Source organism: Mirounga leonina, unplaced genomic scaffold, assembly GCF_011800145.1.
Source record: "Mirounga leonina isolate KUSES-001 unplaced genomic scaffold, KU_Mleo_1.0 Mir_129, whole genome shotgun sequence".
In the NCBI taxonomy this organism is placed as follows: Eukaryota; Metazoa; Chordata; class Mammalia; order Carnivora; family Phocidae; genus Mirounga; species Mirounga leonina.
In genome coordinates, this window is record NW_023270323.1 from 4,708,626 (window position 1) to 4,724,070 (window position 15,445).

General features: G+C 37.7%; 1 protein-coding gene across 1 annotated transcript in view; it reads right to left on the minus strand.

The window, feature by feature from the left end:
- GRID2 (glutamate ionotropic receptor delta type subunit 2) overlaps positions 1–15,445 on the minus strand; it is a 1,404,204-nt gene that overhangs the window by 19,772 nt on the left and 1,368,987 nt on the right. The window lies entirely within an intron of this gene.

The window sequence follows — 15,445 nt, forward strand, 5'->3', positions numbered from 1 at the left end:
TTTCTTAATTCAGAAGCGCAAATGCAAATGTATTGCACACTTTCTCCTTTTTAAACTTTAAAGACAAGTCAAAAAGCTATTTTTAGAACTAGAGAATTTAAGAGGCTAAGAAATGGGGTTTGTATATATGTATATATGGGACATTTTATCTTCTGGCCAGAAGTCAGAACTTTATAAAAATTTTAGGTCTGTTCACTAATGTGAAATAAGCTGTGTGTCCAGGGTATCACTCTCCAGAATTTGTGAGTGCAGTGTAGTATTCAGAGAATGTGATGAGTTATTCACTGTCCCTATTTTTCTGTAGAAAATAGGGGCTGCTTTTTTAACTGCTCTCAATGTGGGCACTTTACCAAAATACTTCTGTATCAGTTACTTAAACTTGATAGGAGGTAGGTGTTTGACCTAATCAGATTTGTGTATATTCACATTTTCTGTTGAATCATGTTGACAGTACTGTAAATTAAGTTATTTTGTAAGTCTTAGAGCATGATTACATTATGCTGTTTGGGACGACATTTGATATAAGCATATAAACTTCTTGTTTGATTTGGTAAGTACCTTGACTCTACACTGAAATACATTGTACTGAGGTGCCCAAACAGAACTTAATTACCCACAAAATCATCCTAAAACAACAGATTGGTCTGATACTGTGTCATATGCTTGTGTGACTCATACACATGTGGAAAAATGAGTATCCTCCAAGTTTGAGGATACTACCACACCCCAGCCCTTCCTATAAGGTAATTTCCAAAAGAATGTCCTAGAATAGCAAAATTGAAGCTGATGAGAGCTAAGCTTTTAGGATTTATTCCATCCCAGACTGAACACACATGTGGCTTTTATAAACATTGCCATTTTTCGTATAAAGTTTCTGTTAAAAAAGAGAATTTTCCTTTACTTTTTGTCCTCCTCAGTTATAAACTTGGCATGCTAACCTAAGTCCAGTTATGGGAGATGCTGGAGGATTCCCAGCATGAGATGTTCCTCAGCAGCCTTCTGACTTAACTTGGATGCAGCAGCCGTGGGCAGATCCTAAACTAATGTCATTATAGCAAATAAAGCCAAAACCGTTATTGCTTGCTCAAACCTTAGATACAGTTTGTTTTGAAAAAGCAAACTAACAATAACAACTTAGGCATTCCTTCTGAATTTACCATATGAGAATTACGAATAAAGGATCATTGAATTTAATTGTGATTGGAGTCTATATTTATAGAGCTCTTTAAGTAGTCTTTCATCTGTAAGTCTTTATCCCGTTCAAAATTTGCTGAACTTTTTAAATAGGTGGTTTTCCTCCACATAAAGTACACAGTTCTTCAGGTTCAACAGTTTATTGTGTTTATTCACTTTTGCTTTTGCAAGCATTGTTCCTAACTATAGATACAACTTGTTGCAAAAGTGATGCATTTTCCTAAATATTTTTTTAAAGCACAGGTAACCTTTAATCTATTAGAACATTAAAATTCAGAAGGAACAGTGTTAACACTTGGGATATAACGAGAGTGATGTGCTGTGAATCGTTGGATTAAACGACACCTGCTCTAACCTACACCTTAATGGAATCTGGTATAGGGACATGCCCCATAATAAATGTTTCATAACTATAAGGCTTAAGATTATAACTAGTAGGTTAGAGGAAAAGCACTTAGGAAGTTTGTTATTTGTAATTTGTCACTATGTGACATTTCCCTCATATCATTCAATTTTAATTTTCCATTGCTGATTGAAAGGACATAAAATTGTATTATTTTATCTTTCTGCTGGGGTCATGGCTCTAACTTAACTGGTTTAATTAAAAAAAAAAAGAAGTATCATTGACGTAAAAACTCAAGCTTTATAGAGCACTTCAAGTGATGGCATTCCATATACAATACATAGGCACAGTACCACAGCAACAAGGGTAATGTGAGAAATAGATGCACTTTGTACCAAGAGTTACATTACCCGGGTTAGCTTACTTTCTAGGAGAAGAGACCATATTCTATGAGACTATAATGAAATGATATTCCTGTAGTTGTAATGAAAAAAAAAAAAGAGACTTATGCTCTTATCCAGTTTTTGCAGTGAGGCATGACCTGCAACATGAATCAGAGAAAATTAAAATAGAAGGAGTGCTTCTAGATTCTTTGTTACATTAAGTACCAAGTTATTTCTCAGTGAGTCTCCATGATGGTCCACAGAGCTCTGGAGATCCCCCAGGATCTTTCATATATAAGGATTGGTCTAAGATGCATGAACAAGATAAGCTGGTATTGGGGTGAATATCTCTGGTGGAGTGTGCAAGAAAGAGGAGAGAGAGTGTTATTGCTTAATGTCACTGATCATAGCCTGAGACCATTGAAGAGAGTTCCTAAGTTTCTGAATTTTAAAAATTTTTTAACATTTGGATTCCATTCTCCTTCAGTTCTGGGCACTGGTTGCCTGGAGCCATGCAGATGGGAAGTATGGCAAACAGTGTCCATGGAGATCATATCTAATAATTGATGACAGGGCCCACTAAGTCCTAGCACCCCCCTCCCCTGCCCCTGAGAATCAATGGCAACTATTCAGTTTCTCTTCCATCATCGTCTCCTACCCTGTGTTAGTCTTATCACTTTCATTTACGATAAATCAGGATACGATCCATACAGAAAACTGAGGATACAAAGGGTCAAAAGTTACAAACCCAATATACTAGGTGTTTTAGTGAGCAAAAAATAGACGAAATGAATTCTACTCACAAAACTATTTGCAAGTATGCAGGTGGATGGAAGGCACAATAAAATGTGATCAAAGAGAAGTCAAAGAATGACAGTGAGGGACAGATAAGGGTTTAGGATATGTGAAGGAGGGGAAATAGTTTAAGGATTGAGGTTTTTGGAAGAGGAGAGTGTAGCAGTTAAGAATATGAATATAGAGTTAGACTAACTTGGGTGGAATCCTTGTTTCCTTACTTCCTGAGAATGTACTGGCAAAGTAACATGAGCCCTCTGAGCTTCATTTTTTTCTAATCCATGAAATGATATAATACCGATCTTAAACTTATAATCATTATAAAGACTAACATGGTGCGTCCATGATGAGAGAGTAGAGTCCATTTGCTTATTGGGTTCCAATTTCTCTTTTCGGAACTGAATACTGACAGAGACAATGGTTAAGTCCAAACCCACAGTGCTGTTTAAGGTCAAATGTCCGGTCTGATAGTTTGGCCAATAGAATAGAGTGTTGGAGTGTGAAGTTTTGAGATTGTGGATGAGGAAGCAGGCAGCTGTGAAAAGCCTAGGAAAACAGCATGAAGCTTTTAGGAGGTCAAGCCAGGGGCCAGAAGCCTTATGAAGACAGAAGGACAGCCTCAATTTCAGTGCTATCATTTACTATCTTCTTAACCATGACCTCTCACTGACCTGGGTTTAATTTGAGGGACAGAATATAATGTAGGGTGAGGACATGACATTTCAATAGTGCTAGCTCCTTCTCCAGATTTCTTGTCAAGTTGAGACCGAGGAGGCCACCGAAGGACCTGTCACTGTACAGCATATTCACAGCTGCCCAAGAAGCAACTCAGTCAATCACTGTCCTTCCCATGAAGGCTGCAATCAATAATGCCACAGGAGCATTTCCCCCCAAGAACCAATAACTGCCTGGAACTGTGGGAGACCCATTACAACCCTGAGAATGTGATGTGGAAAAATGAGACGAATAAAATAATTTACTCACCAAAAAGAAAAATACAAGAAAAGCAACACCACCATACGTTTAATTATGAAACCTTGCTCTCACCCTAGGGGAGTTCATGGATTCAGCAGCTAGCCACAGATCAACCGAGAGCACAATGGGTAGATTTGTTGTTATTTATGAGAATCTGACTCCTAGACGTTTCATGAGATCACATTTTAAATTTTGCACTGGCCACAAGAAACAAGGTTGTCAGGTGATCCTCAGAATTTACATTACTTTTGTTGTGAATAATATTAAAAAATCTACCTTTATCAATAGTACTGGGGCATTTTCATTTCTATGAGCTTTGAGGACTTGAGAATGATCCTAACTCAGGTATAAACTGGACTTGGAAATTCTAGTAAGGAATATTGATTGCAGCATAATGGACCCTCGGTTTAATTCACCTCTAGTTCAGCCCTGTAACACATCACCATAGCAACTCTCCCAATATTCTCTACATTTCCCAAACCCTGAATTGCACTTCCACCTGCCTCATTCTTAGCAGAGGATCTCATTTCCTACTTTACTGAGAAGATTAAGCCACTGGGTAGAAACTCCCTTATGTTTTTGAAATGACATCACTCTCTCTTCTATCCTAGTTCTTAGAAAAACTGTGCCTACTCCTGGTCAAAATGAGCTTTTAACAGAAAGCCTTTATCCCCAACTATAACTATTCTAGAGGTTCTCCACTTGAATGATCATTTGCATTTCCTTGGCTCTAGACCAGAGATTCTGATTTACTAGTTCAGAATCCTCACCCCAGGGGATTCTCATTATCAAGCTGGTTTGGTGAAACCACAGATTTGTCTGTCTTTGAACTCTCTCCAGAAGTTCGCTTATAATTTTCTAATGACTGTTTTGTTCCTTCACTCAAGCGATCTGTTTGACCTCTCCCAAAGGATTATGAGCTCCTTAGGTCAGGTAATGATGTCGGGGATCTTTGTGTGCTCTGCAGTACTTACCATCGTAGTTTGCACATAGGGTGACGGGGTGAAAGGCGGAGCTCAGGAAGGGAGACTAATATGTGCTCCCCAGGGGGCAGTAGGCAGCAACAACGCCTGATAATTCCTCACAGTTCTTGAGACCTATCTATTATCTCTTCACCAGCATAATTCACTTTATGGCAATTAACTTACGTAATTCTCAAAACCGCCTTATGACTTTGCTGATTTTATCTCCATTCTTATGTATTTAGAAACCCAGGAACAGGGAAGTGAATTCGTTTGTGTAAGGTCATAGGGCCAAAGAGTATTGTTTTTTGGTTTGTTTTATTTTTGGCAGGGAGAGGAAGAACAAAAAGCCTGTACAAAGAGAGCATTGCAGAGGTTCATTAAAGAAACGTTACCTAGTTCTGTAGGTGGCGGTGGGGGGTGGGGGTGGGGGTGGGGAGGTCGCTTTGGCAAAAGTGATCAAAGAAAGTGCTATAAAGGAGGCAGCTATTTGAACTAAGGCTTTGAGATACAGAGCCAGGGGGGACAGCCATTTCAGGAGAAGGAACAGGACAGATGGAAGCGTGGTGGGGGTAGGAGAGAAGCTTGCCTCTGGTCCCTTCATCAGTTGAAGGAAGCTCAGTGCCACTAACTCTCCCTTCCCTATATACTCAATTCCAAGAACGAGAAGAAAAGAGAGATGATGGCCAGGCGGCTCTATGAAGCATGGAGAGGAACTGGGATCGTTTTCTCATTTTCCTCTTGAAAAATGATTCCAACTGCACTTCTCCCTCCTTCCTAATCCACACCTTATTTTGCAAATGATCATTTCCCTTGTATCTTACAACTTTGATAAGCTGTATTTTAATTCAGTCAACCTTCTAAAAGCCCTTCTATGACAGAGGAAACTAGTACATTTTGAACACTGAAATTTAAACTTACAAAATACAACAAAACCGAAATGATCTTTAAAATCTTACCAATTTATCTGTCTCTGCTTTTGTCTCTGTCTCTCTCTCTCATACACACACATACACAATGAAGGAAGAATAAAAGGTTGGCTTGCCCATCCCTATCCAGTTTACCTAACCTATTTAATAGAATGAAGAAAATAATCAGGACAAAGGTAATACTTCTTACTGAGACCAAATATGACTCTAACCGACTACACTTGTACCTTATCCAGTTGTTGCTCTGGTTCACTTAACATTTATGACTTGGCAAGAATTCTTGACAACTACAATGAAATATGAAGATACAACACATTTATCACAATGATCTATGTTGTCCTTTGGGCCTTATCTCTAACATGAAAAGAAAAAAAAGCAAGAAAAGTAATTCAGTGCTCCTCCTGCCTTGAGCCCTCATTTCTGTCAGCCTCCACATCCTGTCAGACTTTGCAAGTAGAATGGGTTGTTTGGCACACATTAAAGTTATTTTGGGGGGTTAAACATAATAGAAATGAAAAAAAACTGTAAGGCATTTTGATGGAAGTATGCTTGCTATCTTATGTACCTGCCTTTAAACAAAATCTTGGTTTAGATACCTATAATCATTTAGCGCCTTTATGCATTTTTCTCACTGGCAGAAGCGGCTTTAGACTCTCATTCAAAGACAAGTTGCAGCTAATTACTCCTGGCCTCCTGCAGACTCTCCAAGGAGTCGTATGAATGATGCAGAGGTTCTTATTCCAAAATTCTATCCTGCCTTTCAGTTTGTGGAGTCTCATGGAATCTTTCTTGGTAACAAACAAAAAACAAAAAACAAAAAACCCCATATTCTTTTGGTGTTACTGTTCATAGGGATAATTTCCATATAAAAAATCACACATGAATTAACTGTTGACCACACTTATAATTTATAGGGTTTTCAGAATGAATGTCCATGCTACTTATTTGTATATCATTTATCAAGTTCTTAGATGACCGCTTACTACTAGATACGGACCCACCCAGCATCTCTACACAATGTCTCAACTCAGACTTCAGAATACACTCAAACCCTTTTTAGGTGAAGTTGTGATTAATTTTATAGATCACATTTCTTAATGATAAGTAATTGATGTGTTTTTGTTTTTAATACTTCTTATGCTTATTAGTCTTTCTAAGCATTTATCAAAATTTCCTTGAGCTGTTAGACATCATATGCCCAAGGAAACCTACTAATCCAAAAACCAATATAGCCAAACAGTCTTTTCTTTTGAGTAGAAAACATTTTATCTGCAGCTTAAAAAATAGTACTTACCTCATGGTGACACTGTGAGAATTAAGACATCCTAACTTTTTGAATGTCGTTAAGATAAATGATTTCAAGTATCAGAGACTATTAATGAATTTTGCATTTGATAATATGACAAATTGACTTAGATTATTAGTATACTATTTCTCTGAACGACTTAAAACATTTTACATATAAGACTTTGACAAGCAAATATGTGCAGCAGTTTTTTTGTGTGTGTATATAAGGTGATTAGTCTTCATAAAAAGAATAAAACTCAGTCAAGGGATCATTACCCACTTTTTCCAAAGTGCCTTATATGGCATAACACTCATTCAACAAATAATTATTGAGCAGCTACTATATGCTGGGCACTCGGCTGCTGCTGGAGAACAATGACAAGAAATAGGAGATGATCCTTGCCCTCACCAATCACATAGTCCAGTGAGGCACACTGGCATTAATAAAACAGTCACATGAATGTAATATTACAGCTGAGAGAAGAGCTACACATGGGAGTTATTTGTAGAGTCCCTAATCATGGTATTTGATGCATTCAGAAAACTACAGGGGTCAGAAGGAGATATATATGCTTTAGAGCAGTTTTTCAAGTCTTTAGAAATGAATTGCTTTTATGGTGAAACTAAACAAAGCAGAGTGGAAAAAGAAAGTTACTTGCAGACAGGCATTTTTAAAATTCTGATTAAATTACATGTGCTTTAAAATAATTCCTTTCAACTTTGTTTCAGTGGAGTAACAGGACAGAAAGTGTTATGATCAGTTTTAATGAATGTCATGTCACAGCTTTCTTTTTAAAGTATTATGTACCTTTTGCTAGATGTGGTTTGAGATGGAATAGACTCTTGTCTTCTATAGTTTGCATACATACACACAGACAAGGCAGGAGTGAAAAATATTGTCTTCCATCTCCTTGTAAAAAAATCTGTGACTTTTTGTCAATACTTGCAAACACTTGCCTCTATTAAAGAGAATTATATTTCTTGGCGATTTTTCAAGTGAGAAACAGAGTTGGCCAATTAGATTAATTACAATGAACATAACCACCGGACTTACAAGTCCATTTTGATGACTAGAATAAGCAAATGAAATAGCCTCGCTGTGGTACAAAAAAGGTCTGAAAAGAAAGTTAGTTTAAAATGACGCATTGCAGTGTACTATATTGATTGGTTTCCATAATGTTCACACCAAACATAAAACAAAACTGGCATGACTACCAAAACACTTTGGGTCTTTTTTTTTTTTCATTCAATATTTGGTACTTGTTCCCGTTTTGGTAGTCCTGTTGAGACCAAGTCCAGGAGTGAAAACATGCCTTGGAATAATGATTCCTGAGAAAGACTGCAACCCAAATGTTCAGCTGAAGTTCAAGAATTTGTAGAAAACAATGTATATTAGCTTGTACTTGATGGGAGAGTTGACTATCCTGCTTTTGTGACGAGTATTTAACCAAGTCACTAGAGCAGCCCGGCTGCGTTCCCTAAATAAAATGTGAAATGAAGCTTTCCTCTGCCATAGCGTTGTGGGGCTGCAATAACACTGGGCTTTTTTTTTTTTTTAAGATTTTTTTATTTATTCATAAGAGACAGAGAGAGAGAGAGGCAGAGGGAGAAGCAGGCTTCCCGCTGAGCAGGGAGCCCAATGCGGGACTCGATCCCAGGACCCTGGGATCATGACCTGAGCCGAAGGCAGACGCTTAACCATCTGAGCCACCCAGGCGCCCAACACTGGGCTTTAAGAGCAGGCATTGCACCCTATTCACCTCTGTAGCTTCTCCCCAGCACAAGCACAAAGCACATTGTTACACTATACATATTTGTTAAATGAGTACTTAGTACCTTCCCCTTTCCACCATAAAGTAGTTCTTATAATTCAGGACCTTGGGATATTGCTTGCCCGTTATTCCTTCTCAATTAAAAACAGCTTTTAGAATATACCAAAGATCTATATTTTACATGGAGAAATTTCTGGTTCTTTGGCACAGAATCACCTGTTGCTCATTGTTACACAATCTGTGGTAGTTCTGTTTACCTTGGGGTTTCTTGTAGAGCTAACAGAATTAGACAACCTAGCCCCTGCTGCCAACAGAGGGTGAACCTAACCGGGGACCACTCCAATAAGTCCACTAACAATCATTGTTCAATTTTTTTTTCCTTTGCTGAAAGAAAAATTAAGTCTGTCTGCAACAACAACAACAAAGAAAAGAAAAAAAGAAAAAGAAACATACCATAACTAAAGCAATTGTAATTTTCATCTTCATTATAATTGAAAATGTAATTGTTTTCATTTTTAAACAATACATTTAATTGGATAAACCTGGCTCCATATTTGGCTTCTGAGTCAATACAAAAAAAAAAAAAAAGAAAGAAAGAAAGAAAAGAAAAGAAAAAGAAAGCTCAAACTGACTTAGCCCATGTTTTGCGCTGTTTAAGTTCAAGTGTAAATGTAAAGAGAAGTCCATTTCCCAAGCTTCCTAAACTCCGGTTTCCACTCAAAGGAGTATCTGCTATTGTGATTAAGGGGCCACTTTGCTGCCCTTTGGTAACCTTATCTCCAAAAGAAATTCCTCATGATCACTGACATGAACAAAATGTTGTATATTTTTATAAATGTGTATCAGCCTCTGCTATGTAATCTATTTTGTTAAACCTAGGAAATTAGAAATCTGTGGCTCAGGGAAGTATTAAGCAGGAGACCACATTCTTCCTTTTATTGACTTGACTTCTATCTTTTTCCCTAAGTCTTCTAAAATCTGCTGTGATTTTGTAAAGCAGATGTACTTCAATTGTCTATAAGATCAACAATAACATTTTTAAAAAAGATTTATTTATTTTAGAGAGGAGAGAGAGAGAGTGAGCGGGGGAGGGTGGGGAGGGGCAGAGAGTCCCAAGCACACTCTGTGCTGAGCCTGATGTGGGGCTCGATCTCACGACACTGAGATCATGACCTAAGTGGAAACCAAGAGTCAGGAGCTTGACCAACTATGCCACCCAGATGCCCCAACAATAACATTCTCTTAAGATGAAATGTAATTTCTGTAGAGTTTTTTCTTCTAGAAAATTCACAGTGGATCAAGCAGCTGGTCATGAAAAAATGATGATGATAAGGAGAGTAAAAGGTATTGCAGCTTAGAGTTATTGAGCACTTCTATGATACCAATGCTGAGGGCTTTGCACACATGATTTTATTTCATCCTCAAATGACCCTAAAGGAAAGTTACTAATAATATATCCATTTTACAGATGAAGGGACTGAGGCTAAGAGAAGTTAGGATGCTCACTCCATGAGGGCAGGGCTTGCACTCTTGTTTGTTGCCAGTGCCTGGAATAGCACTTTGGAACCTACAGGGCACTTTTGAGTGCTCAGAAGCACTCAGTATATATTCATAGACTAGATGAGGGAATGAATTAGCAGTTAGGATATATATGGGGAAAATTCAGGAAGATTCTAAGTGATGAAATTGACAATGATAAAATGTGGAGGATTGTAAATGATAGTTTTAAAAATAAACTATAAAATGGAGTGCCTGGGTGGCTCAGTCAGTTAAGCGTCTGCCTTTGGCTCAGGTCATGATCCCAGGGTCCTGGGATCCGAGCCCCAGTGTCGGCTCCCTGCTCAGTGGGGGGAGCTTCTCCCTCTCCCTCTGCCCCTCACCCTGGCGTGCTCTCTCGCTTTCTCTCTCAAATAAATAAATAAATAAAATCTTTAAAAAAATTGACCCTTTAAAAAAATAAAAATAAACTATAAGAGTAGTAACAAAGAATGCCAGAGAGAGGAAATTCACACATTTCCTAATCTGGAGTTGTTCTGGACATGACTGCTCATCACTTGGGGGTCATCTTTGAAAAAAGTGGCATACATATATGCTATAAGAAAAAAATGTAAAAAGGAATGTATAAATTAAAAAGGAAAAGTCCCACATTTCCTTTGTTCTTACTCTTCCCCAAGCGTATTTCTCAGATTTGCCCACTATCAACAGTTCAACAGTTCCACACCCACATGTGAATGTATACACCACTTCTTATTTTTCACTAAGAAGAACATATCATAAAACTATTGTATGATTTGCTTATTTACTTAGTTATTTTGCTTTGTTTTTTTTTTTAATTTAAAAATAATGTGTGCTATGGATATCTGTCAATATCAACATTACATTCAACTGTATGGATACACCATCATTTATTTAAGTCATGTCCTACTGATGGACATCTAAATAGTTTTTTTAATATAACAAAGCTGCAGTAAAAATCCTTGTATGTATATCTTTCTATACTTTTTCAAGTATATTGGCAGGATGAATTTCTAGAAGTAAAGTTACCAGGTCTAAGAGTAAAATGTTAACACCCATTGCCAATTCCTTCAAAAAAGCTATAGCAATTTACTTGGGGAGCTTTTACAAAATATGGTCTCCTGGGCCTATATCTATGTCCACTGAATCAAAACCTTAGTAAGTAGAGCCTGAGAATGTCTCAATATATTTTAAAGCTTTCCAGGTGAAATCAGTCAGGTGTGAGAACCACTGATCTAGATCATTCTCTTCTTTTTGGGCTAAGTGTGGTTGAGAAAGGAACTAAAATCAGCCTTAACATAACAGATGTAGTTTGTTGAAATTATGTAATCCCTCAATTATCAACAATTAGATATGAATGATAATTTTTCATTGCTTTCAAATACATTATCTTAATTCAGCCTCATAAGCACTCCTTACGAGTAAATAGAAGAGAAGAGAAAAATGAACTAAAGTCCAGAAGCTTAAGACAATTCAAATAAAAAAATGATAAAACCAAGATTAGAATTCAGGTCCTTAAACTTTAAATCTTCTTTTCCCCCATGTCCCCTCCCATTATACTTTATAGCAAAGTGGATTATCACTGTGTTGTTCTATCCTATTAGATATTTACGTGTAATGACTCTGTGGGAAATGTGATTTTATATTTTAAGAAGAAAGTTCAAGTATCATTTTGGGTTGTGTCTTATAGTTCTATAGAAGACAATGAGACAACCACTTGTCTGGTGCTAACAAGAGAGTAATCAACATCTGTATCTAAACACTTAGTCTCAAAAGATCTGAGGTTGGGACTATAGCACCTTCAGTACACAGATTGGCCCTGATAATATCTCTAAGTCTTTTTCTTTCCTTTTTTTTTTTTTTTAAAGTAATCTCTACATCTAATGTGGGGCTCAAACTTACAAACTTGAGATCAAGAGTTGCATGCTCTGCTGATCAAGCCAGCCAGGCACTCCTCTAAGTCTTTTTCTTAAAGATAAATGATTGGGACCATAGAAGAAGCCAAACACAGTGGCTGCTCTACACGGATTAGAGAACTAAGCCTAACCAGAATGCACAGAATAAGGGGGCCAGCTCCCCATAGCTCCCCCGGGTTCTGCCTAGCTTATTGGAAGGTCATCCTGGGCTCTGAAGTATTTCAGTCAACAAAACCTCAATCAAGAGTAACTTAAAACTTACCTTTCAAGAAAATTCCTGCCTCAACAAAGAGTAGAAAGGCATTTTTGTGAAGGTGAATTTTATACAGTTATTATTACTCTTAAATGAAATAATGAATATGAGAATGGCCCTTATTAGTAGCATTTATAATGGGCTTAGAATTAGGAAAGTAATCCGATCAACCAGAAGCTGAGATCCAGGCTTGCAGATAGGCAGAAGAGGAAGGAACTAATATTTGTTAAACTCTTGGAATTTATTAGGCATTATAACTTTGAATGTCTGAGGTTCTTGATTAGGGCAAGGAGATGAGAGCTGAGTGTGGCAGAGGAATGAGTCAGTACAGCCAAGGGAAAATCGATGGTGTTTATTTATGCAGTGTCAAATAGGCCAGGGTTGGAGGCAATCACCAATGTATTTCCTAGGGAGTGAATTTCCTGAAATGTTTGTCACCAGGTGCTGCTACCTTAGGTGGGGGGGGGGGGGGGTGGGGTGGTGGTGGAATCATTTTGGGGAACAGTGACTACTTTTCCTCCAAATTAGGTGTCCTTCAAAGTAGGTACTCTATATCAAGTCAGAGACAGTTAAGTGATCGCTTGGACCAGAAACAATGTGTCTAATTTGTTACTCTTTAAAAATTAGAGAATCCCGACTCTTGGTTTAGGCTGAGGTCATGATTGTGGCGGGGTGGGGGGTGGTTGTGGGATGGAACCCTGCCTCCCACTCTGCACTTAGCGGTGAGTCTGCTTGGGGATTTCTTTCCCTTTGCTCCCCCCCCTGCTCTCTCTCTCAAATAAATAAATAAATCTTTTTTTTAAAAAGTCATAATCCCAAGTTTCTTTTTTCTCTCTTTCAGAATTTTTCACCCCTGTTGGGTGGGCCAATCTGCAACATTAAGTAGTGTGGGGCCCGCAGTTTGAGGAAGGTGAAAGTACCTGCCTCCATGTGGAGTGAGGAGGCAAAAAGCAAGATGATTTCTATATGGAGATTGCTCTTTGGATCATGAGTCTATAGTTGAAGAAACTGTAGCTACTCTGTGGCAGTGACCCAAATGGCAGATGTAGCTACTAGAAGGATATAAACAGAGTTTAATCATACTAGTGTGTTAAATGCAAACATAGAGAGTGTCAGTAAATGCCTTTGTAAAGAGGAAGCATCGTGGGCAATAAAGAAATATCTCGATCTTAAATAAAAATTGTGAACTAGCTGAAGTTTCTACAGGCCTTCACTAGGAGGCTGTGCCCTGTCCCTCTCCACCATCCTCTGAGGCCAGTCTCTAGTTCCTTGAATGATCCAGGCTCAGAACCTATCGATGGTTGCTCATCCTATATCTTCAGAGCAAAAGACTCAATTAAGTGTTTTCCAGTGGGAAGCACTTACTTTATCCTTATTACAACTTTTTGTTGTTTTCAGCCTTCCTGCCACATTTCTCTTCCTGTCTCTGGTTACATGTTAGAGGTATTCAGACCTTGGTCCTGGGTGTTTTCTACTGTCTTCTCCTCCTATATTTTCTTTCTAAATACCTCAGTCATTCTTTAAGTACCCTCTACGTGTTGATACATCCCAAATTTATGTTACCTGTACAGACTGCTTCTCTAAGATTAATGCACGGACTCAGGAACCAGAATTCCTGGTTCAAAGTCTGGCACCATTATTGTCTGTTGTGTGGCTTTGGACAAACAACTTCTTTTTGCCCTGATCTCCTCACTTGTAAGATAAAGATAATAATAGAATGAATCTGCTGGGGTTCTGGGGTTGTTACAAGGATTATGAGTTAAAATTTATAAAGTGCTTAGGGCAGGGCTTCGCACTAAAGTAAGTGCTATATTGATGTATTATGTCTTGAAAAATAAGCAACATTTCTATTAGGCCATGTTGACTGATTCATTCATGGTTTACTGAGCATCTACTGTGTACTACTAATCATGGTCATGTGTAACTTTGGCCAAAGCAAGGAACTCCAGGAACCTCTTGGAAAGGTAATTTTTGGAAGTATAACTGTAGGTGTTTCATGAACATAGAATTTTCCTCTAGGCAACCGATGCCTTTCATCTTTTTTTTTTTTTTAATAGAACAAATAGGACCTCAGCACCCAGGTTATACTAAATTGTAAAATGTTTTTTCTACTCTTTCTTTTTCTTATTATCTGCTGAGTTGTATAGTACATGTATAGTACACAGAATGCTAGGCATATGTCACTGAATGTCATCATGAACAATAGCCAAAAAGAAAAACAGAAAAAGAAAAATTTATTGTTCCTCAATACTTACTTGAGAACACAGTCACAAGTTTTAGGTTTTCACCATAGTGATCATGTGGGTTGGCCCATCCTAAACTTGTTTCTACCAAATGGGTTAATAGAGAAGAAAACATCATTTTATTGACCAGGCAATGACAACATTGCTCTGAAGAAAATGTGCTTACGTTCTCTATGGGAACCTATCATTTAATATTTTTTATATTTTAAATCATAATTTGAGCTGGGAACATTTCCATCATTTTTATAAAGAACCCAAGTTACATTGATGAATGTATGGAAAATTATATTTCCCAAAGAGTGAGTATCAGTTTTTCTACACACTGTGGAGTCCTAGATAAGAAATAAAAGGACTTAAATAGATAGTGGGTGATTTTTTTCTTCTTCTAACAGTAGATTTAGTTTTTAAATGAGAAAAAAAAGTTATATGTGGAAAGTAAAGTATTGGTTGTATATATATGACTTTCTGCAGGTTGTCTGAAGTATTGGAGATTGACACAATGACCGAAAGACAAAGATTCTATTTGAATCGTTAAAGCCCAAGTCTACTGAAAAACACAGGATGAACACAGTGACTCCTTTGTGTAGTCAAAGGTGTACTTAGAGAAATGGTGTCTCTGTGCAGTGCTTCGATCTGCTTTGTTAGAGAACAACATTCTATTTTCTTTGGTTTTCTCTTATTTTTTTCCCTTCCCAACTCATCATGCAGCTTTGCCTCTTACTGAGCCAGCAGACCTGGCTTCTGATTTGACCATGCTTGCTTGCAGTTGACAAAGCATCTTGGACTCAAGATGACAGGCAGGAGTGTTTCATAAACTTAGGCTTTCTTGGTATTTCCAGAAGTTATATGCGTACCTGCATATTGTAGCATCGTTGTGC